This window comes from Pseudophryne corroboree, chromosome 3 (assembly GCF_028390025.1).
Source record: "Pseudophryne corroboree isolate aPseCor3 chromosome 3, aPseCor3.hap2, whole genome shotgun sequence".
Lineage (NCBI taxonomy): Eukaryota > Metazoa > Chordata > Amphibia > Anura > Myobatrachidae > Pseudophryne > Pseudophryne corroboree.
The window spans coordinates 24,455,458-24,465,527 of NC_086446.1; the positions used below are offsets into that span (position 1 = coordinate 24,455,458).

Here is a 10,070-nt window from a genome sequence, read left to right on the forward strand (position 1 = left end):
AATATGGACAAAGACAATAGACACATAAAAGTTAAAATACATATAATTAAAAAGCACGCAGGTTAATTCATAAGGAGTGTTGAGATCAAGGACATATATCAAATCTCTTCAAAACAATATGATAATCTCTCTCAAATAAAGATGTCACAGCTACAATCTTTGACAGAGTGATAGATAATAGACAGGACCAGTGTCAGACTGGGGCATGAAGGGCCCACCAGGGGAATGCAGTGGTAGGTGCCCATATTTAATGGTGTGGCCAGCCTACAAAGAGGGTGTGGCCAGCCTCCACAGAGGCTTGAAATACTCAATAGTCTAGTGCAGTTTAATGCAACATATCTACCATGTATAATACAAGTGCACAGTCTGGAACCTGATCCCTAGAGGAAGGAGTGGGCACTCAGGCAGTGGGGCCTACCGGTGGTTTCCCTGGTACCCCTGTGGGCCAGTCCGACCCTGGACAGGACTACCCAGGCACGTTCACAATTCTGCTGTCTCTCATGTGCCGTGGCAGTGAATGAGTGATGAGAGATTCTTACTAGTGCCAGTCCATAGAAAATAAATTAGTAACGCTGATTTCGTCAGCTTTTTCTTTCTGCTTTTGGGTGTTGTGTATTAGACACAGCGCAGCCAGTGAGAGAAGTATTCGGCTGTCTTCCTCAGGTTAGAAAAAGAAGAAGGTATTTGTACATAAATAATTGCGTTCTTATATATTTTTTTACTGTCGAATCGTAAACATCACTGCATAAAAATATATATTACACAACACATACGGTTCAAATGGACAAAATCAGCTGACATAGGGTCTGTATCAGTACAATTTGAAACTGAGAAGCAAATCTCTGGCATAAATTAGCCAAGAAATGGATATTCAAGTCAGTTCACAAATAAATCAACAATTTGTTTATACAGGTAGTAAACCAAAATCCATGACTCAGAAATAGTAATGTATATTGTCATCTATATCTTCAGGCAACAATGAGTGGATAATGCCCTCCTCTACCTACCATTAAATCATAAGGTCGTACGAGTCTATTTGAATAACATGCATAAAATATGATGCAGTGGTCAGACAAATTTCATAAAGCCTGTATCAGTACAGTCCCCCACTGATTGGGGCAGGAGCCAATTCAGTTAACTGAACACAGAACATTTTTTGAAAACACAGAGGGGGAGATTCAAATGTTTGAAAAGTCGGTTGGGTGTCTGTTTTTTCCTGTCTATTAGATAGGAAAAATCAGACTCCCAACTGACTTTTCAAACATTTGAATCTCCCCCATATTGTATGCAAGATTAATTTATATCTCGTTGTATATGTAACAGCTATTGAAAAACCCGTTTATTAAAAAGTCATATATCGGGATTCAAGTAAGAAGCCGTACATAGGGGGTCATTCTGACCCATTCGCTCGCTGCTGTTTGTCGCAGCCGAGTGAACGGGTCACTACTGCGCATGCGCCGGTACTGTAGTGCGCCGACGCATGCTAGGCGTCCGAAAGCCGTAGCAGGGCTGTGAACGCCTCTGCCTGATTGACAGGCAGAGGCGGTCGCTGGGTGGGAGGGGGCGGAACGGCGGAGTGTGGCCGCCGTTTCGTGGGAGCGGTCCGGCCAACGCAGGCATGGCTGGACAGAACGGGGGACGGGCCGCAGCGGCTACGTGACGTCACACGCAGCCGCTGTGGGCCGGGGACGATGAGTAGCTCCCGGCCAGCACGCTGAAGCTGCACTGGCCAGGAGCTACTTTTGAAGTGCAAAGGCGTCATCGCTGTGCGATGCCTTTGCACTTCTGCGGGGGGGGGGGGGGGCGGCACTGACATGCGGGGTGGACTAGCCCTGTGCTGGGCGTCCCCCTGCATGTCAGTGTGAATGATCGTAGCTGTGATAAATTTAGCACAGCTATGATCAACTCGGAATGACCCCCGTAGTCTGATCATACGTTAATCTGAGTATGCTGCTGTTAACATTCAATGACAGTGGTGAGGAAAGTAATGTAGTCCTCTATCTAGCCGTTAGGATTCGAGTTTAATACGTAGGTATCACATTCAATAAATATACCGTGACACTGCAAGTATTGTAACACCCGCATTAGCCAGAACAATTAACAGTCACATACAGCCTGCAAACTGGGGCTGCCCACTATGCACAACTAGCGGGCACGCTCAGGGACTTCTAGACGTATGTTTCACTGGGTCAAAAGGCTTGCTCACAAGGAAAAAGCTCACAATGTCCGGCCAGAGGGTTGAGCTATTTAAGCTCCATATATCCGGCCGGACATCCAATCAAAGGAGGTATTCTCATTAAAAAAAAAAAAAAATTGGCGTCGATGTTCTGCTTTCAAGTCCATAATTAAATACCTCTAATGAGTAACAGATTGCAGCTCATTAGGTTCTCATTATACTTATGACTTGGAGCGAGACATCGAATCCGGTTAACACAGTTAAAACGTTGCCGCAGTAACGAGGCAAGAGTTGTCTGTGTGGTATAAGATTTGTTTAAGTTGATACTTTATTGAAAATAAAGGAGTCACTGTCCTAAGTTTAAAAATCCATTCGGTCTCTTTTTTTGAGAAGAGTATTATTGAGATCTCCTCCCCTGACACCTAGATGTATTCTCTCTAGGCCAAATGCCTTGAGGTGTCTAGGGTCATTGTCATGTTCCTGCAAAAAATGTCTAGCAACTGATGTGATTTTTTTTTACATTTCAGGTCTGTTGGTGCATTACAGATGTTGTTGACATGCTCCAGAATCCTCACTTTCATTGCTCTTGTGGTCATTCCCACATATCTCAGATTGCATGGGCATTGTAAGCAATTGATGACACCAATGGCTTTACAATTGATAAAGTTGTTCAATCGTATTTCTCTGTCAGATTTGTCCCTGACCCTATCAGTTTTGAGAATGTAGGTACAGGCTTTACACTCTCCACATGGAAAAGTGCCTGAGAATTTGGAAAGTTTCTTCTTTGTATCTTGAAAATTACTCTGAATCAAGGAATCTCGTAGATTTTGGCTTCGGTGCCAACTCATTGCGGCCTTATCTCCGATCAGATCTTTCAAATTATGATCCAATTTAAGTATTGGCCAATGTTTGTTGATAATATCTTGAATCTTCCTCCATTCTGTACAAAATTCCCCTATAAATTTTACATTTTTTGACTGATCGCCCCCAAGTAGTTAAGCTAGGTAGTTTTGTTTATAGCGAGGTGCAGTTAAAAACTGGTGTGCCTCAGGGGTGTGTCCTGAGCCCATTATTATATTCCATATTTACATTATTGTTTTTCAGCTGTCGAATCTGTTAAGGTAGTGAAATTTGCCGATGATACATCGGTAGTTGGTTTGATTAGCGAAAATGATGAGGATGTGTATAGACAGGAGGTTTTTAGATTGTTAAAATGGAGTAAGGAAAATTGTTTGCTTATAATACATCTAAAACGAAGGAGTTGGTAGTTGATTTTAGGCGAGGTAGTCGAAGACCGCTACTCCCTGTTTTTGTGGATGGCATGCAAATTGAGGAGGTAGATTCTTTCAAGTTTTTGGGCATCTATATTTCCAGAGACCTAACCTGGTCTTTCAACTGTACTTTCTTAGTTAAGAAGGCGCAGCAGTGCCTTTTTTTCTTAAGATGACTTGAAGCTGCTTGTTTGAGTACAGATATGCTGATTAAGTTTAATCACAGTATAGTAGAGTGTGTTCTGACTTATGGGGTAACAGCATGGTATGGAAACTGTACTGTGGCTGAGATTTCCTTGGAACGTGTGGTCAGAAGCAGGGTCATTGGTGTGTATGTATATGTATTCCATGTATACATGATCTTTATGAAAAGAGAGTGTTAAAAAGAGCTAGAAACATATGGGCAGATTCTAGTCATCCAAATGACTCAGTTTTTGAGAAATTACCATCACAAAAACGCTTTAGAAGTGTACGTATGCATACAAAACGTATGCTTAATAGTTTTTTTTCCAACAGCTATACGTGCACTAAACGGCTTAACGAAATTAGATAATTTATAAGTAAGACTTGTTTTATTGTTTGATTTATTGTGCAGGACGTTTATTGGAAAATGTCATTGACATTTCATTTGTCTTGTCTTGTTAATACAATAAAGTATTCTTATTCTTAAATCCAATATCATTGACCTCATCTGTTTTCTTATTTTTAGGGAGAATCAAAGTATCTCTATTTGTGCACAATGTAATGTATGCAGCTTTTTCGAAGCTACTTCAAAGCCTTTTGCTGAGATCAAGGGACTGCTGACGGAATGTTATACCATTTGAGCAGTTTCTGCGAAGTCTTAGGAACTCACATTTAGGTATATTACTTATTGATGGGGGAAAGTGACAGCTGGTTTAATGTAATAGACTGTTCGTGGCAGTCTTTCTCCTGAATAAATCAGACAATCTCTCCTGCTGCATTCTTGGAGATTCGCAGGTCAAGAAAGGAGATACTATTTTTACTAATGTCATAAGTGAATTTAAGATTCAGGGTGTTATTATTCAATGAATTGATGAATTCCAAAAAGGTTTCTTCATCAACATCCCAAATTACCAGGACATCGTCTATATATCTCAGCCATTGTACGATGTGTTTGGAATAGTAATCATGCTTCTCTGAAAAGACATCCTCATGTTCCCATTTACCTAGGAAAAGGTTTGCATGGGTGGGGGGCACACGTCGAGCCCATCGCTGTGCCCCTCTCCTGCAAAAAGAATTTCTTGTCAAACGTAAAATAGATTTCTACGGAGAATAAAACGGAGTAGGTCAGTTAAGAACTTATTAAAGTCACTGGTCCATTCCATCACAAGAAAATATTGAATTGCCTGAATCCCATCATCATGATTGAAGGAAGTGTACAGAGATTCGACATCTAATGAAATTAAAAGATGCCCTTCTGCCAGTTGTATACCATGTAGCTTCTGCAAGACATCTGTTGTGTCTTTAAGATAGGATGGTAGACCATATACCCACACTTGAGCATTTTTCTCATTATGACTGGGAACAATGGTTTCAAATTCTATCTGTCTTATGTGATATAACTTCCAAGTACACTGCTCAAAAAAATAAAGGGAACACTAAAATAGCACATCCTAGATATGAATGAATTAAATATTCTTATTAAATATTTTGTTCTTTACATAGTTGAATGTGCTGACAACAAAATCACACAAAAATTATCAATGGAAATCAAATTTATTAACCCATGGAGGTCTGGATTTGGAGTCATACTCAAAATTAAAGTGGGAAAACACACTACAGGCTGATCCAACTTTGATGTAATGTCCTTAAAACAAGTCAAAATGGGTGGCTGAGGACATAGCAGTGAGGCGGCCGGGCGGGGCCCGGGGATGTCGGTAAATATAGAGGACCTGCGGCACCAGGTTATGATTAACCAGTTTGTGCTGGCGGCAGGGTGCGCGGCGGATCAGGCCTAGCAACTACTGCAGGCGCCACTGGCAGTTTGAGACAGCTCTCAGCACATTTTTCCAGGAATCCAATGTACCCAGTGCTCAGCATCATCCGCACATGATGTGCACACCGAGTAACAGACCCGCCACTCCGCCCAACTTCCCTGATGCTCTGGCCATGTTCTCTAAGCTGCGTACCTCTGAGAGCTTGCAGAATAGCAACAGTCCAGCCGCCTCCAATGCTTGTTCTCCTCCAGGCAACTTCAACCCCTATTGGGCCTCCTCACCACCCAGCCAACAGCTGTTTGGCTTCCTCCAGCCTCTCCTACCACACACCTTCATCATCACCACCATCATCCACAACGAGCATGGCCTCCCAACTCCCAGGCTGCAGGGGCCCCCCAGAAAGCCATGACTGCCATGGATGGGCAGAGATAAGACTGGGCTTGAGTGCACTGAGAGAGTAGGAAGCTGTGATGAGTTGCTCCCTTCTCTTTACTTTCCTTCTATTAAGTTTTATGAACTGACTTTTTTTTTTCTGGTCTGTTTTATTTTATAAATAAGAGGTTCTGATTTTTCACCAAGAACAGAGAAAGTAGAAGGAGGTGGTAAGAATTGTGAGCTCCTCCGCATCATTTTTTAATATATAATTATAATATATAAAGATTTCAATTTATGGCAGGTGCTGGAGGAGCGGCATGGAGCATGCAAAGACATGTTAATAAATACGTAACCTGTTCTGAACCTTGAAGGGACACCTTTAACTGTTTAACAGATGGAAAGAAACTTAGTGATTGTTCCTCCTGTCCACCACTCTTCCTCAATCTGTGATATAACAGAATATTTTAATCTAGTCTTTTTAAATGATTTAGAACCACATTGTGTCAATCTGTTTATTGCTGGATGGTCAGCAGATCTACTGGATCCGTAGATCTACTATGGGTAATTTTAGGATGCCTGCACAGAAGAAAGTAGTTTGACTGTGACTGAGAGTTGGTGCTTGGTAAAAAGTTTTTACTGATAGACACCATTCATTCTAGTGCTCCGTCTGGCATCAGAGCAATACCAGCTTCATCAATAACTAAGTTTGTTATCCACTTACAATACCTCAAATTGGCACTTCTGGAATGGCTTGGTCTTTATGGGCATATGGAATAAAAAAATTAAAAAAAGAGCTACAGTGGCATCCCAAGTTTTTTTTTTTTCACAGGGGTTAAAAAAAACTAATTTCAGTACCAAACTGCAGTTTTCATGTTACGAAGGATAAAAGGAACTATGGCCCTCATTCCGAGTTGTTCGCTCGCAAGCTGCTTTTAGCAGCTTTGCACACGCTAAGCCGCCGCCTACTGGGAGTGAATCTTAGCTTATCAAAATTGCGAACGAAAGATTAGCAGAATTGCGAATAGACTTCTCTGTGCAGTTTCTGAGTAGCTCCAGACTTACTCGGCATCTGCGATCAGTTCAGTGCTTGTCGTTCCTGGTTTGACGTCACAAACACACCCAGCGTTCGCCCAGACACTCCTCCGTTTCTCCAGCCACTCCCGCGTTTTTCCCAGAAACGGTAGCGTTTTTTCGCACACACCCATAAAACGGCCAGCTTCCGCCCAGAAACACCCACTTCCTGTCAATCACATTACGATCACCAGAACGAAGAAAAAACCTAGTAATGCCGTGAGTAAAATACCTAACTGCATAGCAAATTTACTTGGCGCAGTTGCACTGCGGACATTGCGCATGCGCATTAGCGACTAATACTGTCAATAAAGGGGGAACGGCTAAATGCATTCCTTTATTGGCTAGGTATGTGGCACTGCTTGGAATGTAAGAGGACTCGCACAGGGGTTCCTTATACAAAATATATTATATTACACTTCCATTTTAGTAAGTATCGGCTAATTTATATGGTTTATTCTTACCATGGGCAGTAGCAGAATAAGTTTAAAAGGGCTACCAGTAATATTGACAGATAAATGTGAAATTATTAGATGTTTTACTGAAAATATTCATATTAAGGTTAACCACTTGCCCTATTCTAACTATCCAAATTAAATCAAATATAAAAATCAGTCTGGTAATGAGAACTATTAACTGTATTTTTGGGATGTGGCATGTTTCTCCCTATTGAATCTGGACAATTCTAAGAGATTATGGTGCGTCTCCGATTCTCACATCTGTGTATGTTGTGTCAACTGACATATTGCGCTGACCAATGTCCAACTTCTGACACCCTCTCATCTAATAATTTGATCATTCAGAATGGGCTGATGTAGCTAGAAAGCAGTCCTGTTATCACAGATTCTTGCTTGGGGTACCAAATAGCATTTTGCTAAGGACCCAGTCAGTGTGTACCCAGTGCTATGATAGCACATAAGGTCATATTTGATATTTAGAATAAATCAGACTACCATTATTCATCAAATTATTACCTGTGCTGGTAGCTTTAACAGTGCTCCCACTCAAAAATGCCATTAAAAAAATAAAAGCGTTTGCCTAAAAAAAAAAAAAAAAGTCAAAATGAGGCTCATTAGTGTGTGTGGCCTCCATGTGCCTGTATGACCTCCCTACAATGCCTGGGCATGCTCCTGATGAGGTGGCGGATGGTCTCCTGAGGGATCTCCTCCCAAACCTGGACTAAAGCATTCGCCAACTCCTGGACAGTCTGTGGTGCAACGTGGCGTTGGTGGATGGAGCGAGACATGATGTCCCAGATGTGCTCAATTGGATTCATGTCTGGGGAATGGGCGGGCCAGTCCATATCATCAATGCCTTCGTCTTGCAGGAACTGCTGACGCACTCCAGCCACATGAGGTCTAGCATTGTCTTGCATTAAGAGGAACCCAGGGCCAACCGCACCAGCATATGGTCTCACAAGGGGTCTGAGGATGTCATCTCAGTACCTAATGGAAGTCAGGCTACCTCTGGCGAGCACATGGAGTGCTGTGCGGCCCCCCAAAAAATGCCACCCCACGTCATTACTGACCCACTGCCAAACCGGTAATGCTGGAGGATGTTGCAGGCAGCAGTACGTTCTCCTTGGCATCTCCAGACTCTGTCATGTCTGTCACATGTGCTCAGTGAGAACCTGCTTTCATCTGTGAAGAGCACATGGCGCCAGTGGCGAATTTGCCAATCTTGGTGTTCTCTGGCAAATGCCAAACGTCCTGCACGGTGTTGGGCTGTAAGCACAGCCCCCACCTGTGGACGTCGGGCCCTCATACCACCCTCATGGAGTCTGCTTCTGATCATTTGAGTAGACACATGCACATTTGTGGCTTGCTGGAGGTCATTTTGTAGGGCTCTGGCAGTGCTCCTCCTGTTCCTCCTTGCACAAAAGCGGAGGTAGCGGTCCTGCTGCTGGGTTGTTGACCTCCTACGGCCTTCTCCACGTCTCCTGATGTACTGGCCTGTCTCCTGGTAGCGCCTCCATGCTCTGGACACTACGCTGACAGACACAGCAAACCTTCTTGCCACAGCTCGCATTGATGTCCCATCCTGGATGAGCTGCACTACCTGAGCCACTTGTGTGGGTTGTAGACTCCGTCTCATGCTACCACTAGAGTGAAAGCACCACCAGCTTTCAAAAGTGACCAAAACATCAGCCAGAAAGCATAGGAGCTGAGAAGTGGTCTGTGGTCACCACTTGCAGATAGTGATGAGCGGGTTCGGGTTTACTCGGTTTTACTTGGTTCTCAAAACGGCATCTTATTGGCTCACGGATGTCACGTGTTTTGGATAGCCCATAAGGTTCTGTTTTGAGAACCGAGTAAAACCGAACCCGCTCATCACTACTTGCAGAACAACTCCTTTATTGGGGGTGTCTTGCTAGTTGCCTATAATTTCCACCTGTTGTCTATTCCATTTTGCACAACAGCATGTGAAATTGATTGTCAATCAGTGTTGCTTCCTAAGTGGACAGTTTGATTTCACAGAAGTGTGATTGACTTGGAGTTACATTGTGTTAAGTATTCCCTTTATTTTTTTTGAGCAGTGTATATTTTTCTTCAAATCAGTGCAGTGAGGCATTTTCCCTTTTCCCCTTTTTCTTGTTTCATGATCTTTAGCAAACTGCAGATGGGCAGCAATGTACTTTTTGGAGAGCAGCATCTTTCTCCTTGCAATCCTGTCATGCACACCATTGTTGTTCAGTATGCTCCTGATAGTGGACCCATGAACATTAACATTAGCTAATGTGAAAAAGGCCTTCAGTTGCTTAGAGGTTACCTTAGGTCCCTTTGTGATCTTGCGAACTATTAGACGCCGTGCTCTTGGTATCTTTGTTGGTCACCCACTCCTAGGAAGGGTAACATTGGTCTGGAATTTCCTCCATTTGTACACAATCTGTCTGACTGTTGATTGGTGGAGTCCAAACACTTTTCCAGCCTGATGAGCATCAACAACTCTTCTTCTGAGGTCCTCAGAAATCTCCTTTATTCGTGGCATGATACACTTCCACGTGTTGTGTACATCAGACTTTGATAGATCCCTTTACTTTTAAAAAAACAGGTTGTCCACTCACACCTGATTGTCAGCCCATAGACTGAAAGTATAGCGGGGTCCCGTGATGGGAGCTGCAGGCTTAAATGCATTGATCAATACATGAACTAAAACTCCACTGGTTATTGTTATGCAAAAAGGCATATATTGCAAATTGTATTATTATTATTATTCAGT

The 10,070-nt window shown here is 42.8% G+C and overlaps 1 pseudogene; it reads left to right on the forward strand.

The window, feature by feature from the left end:
- The first annotated feature begins 5,330 nt into the window (after positions 1-5,330).
- On the forward strand, positions 5,331-5,852 carry LOC135057467 (UBA-like domain-containing protein 2; annotated as a pseudogene).
- Positions 5,853-10,070: the final 4,218 nt, after the last annotated feature.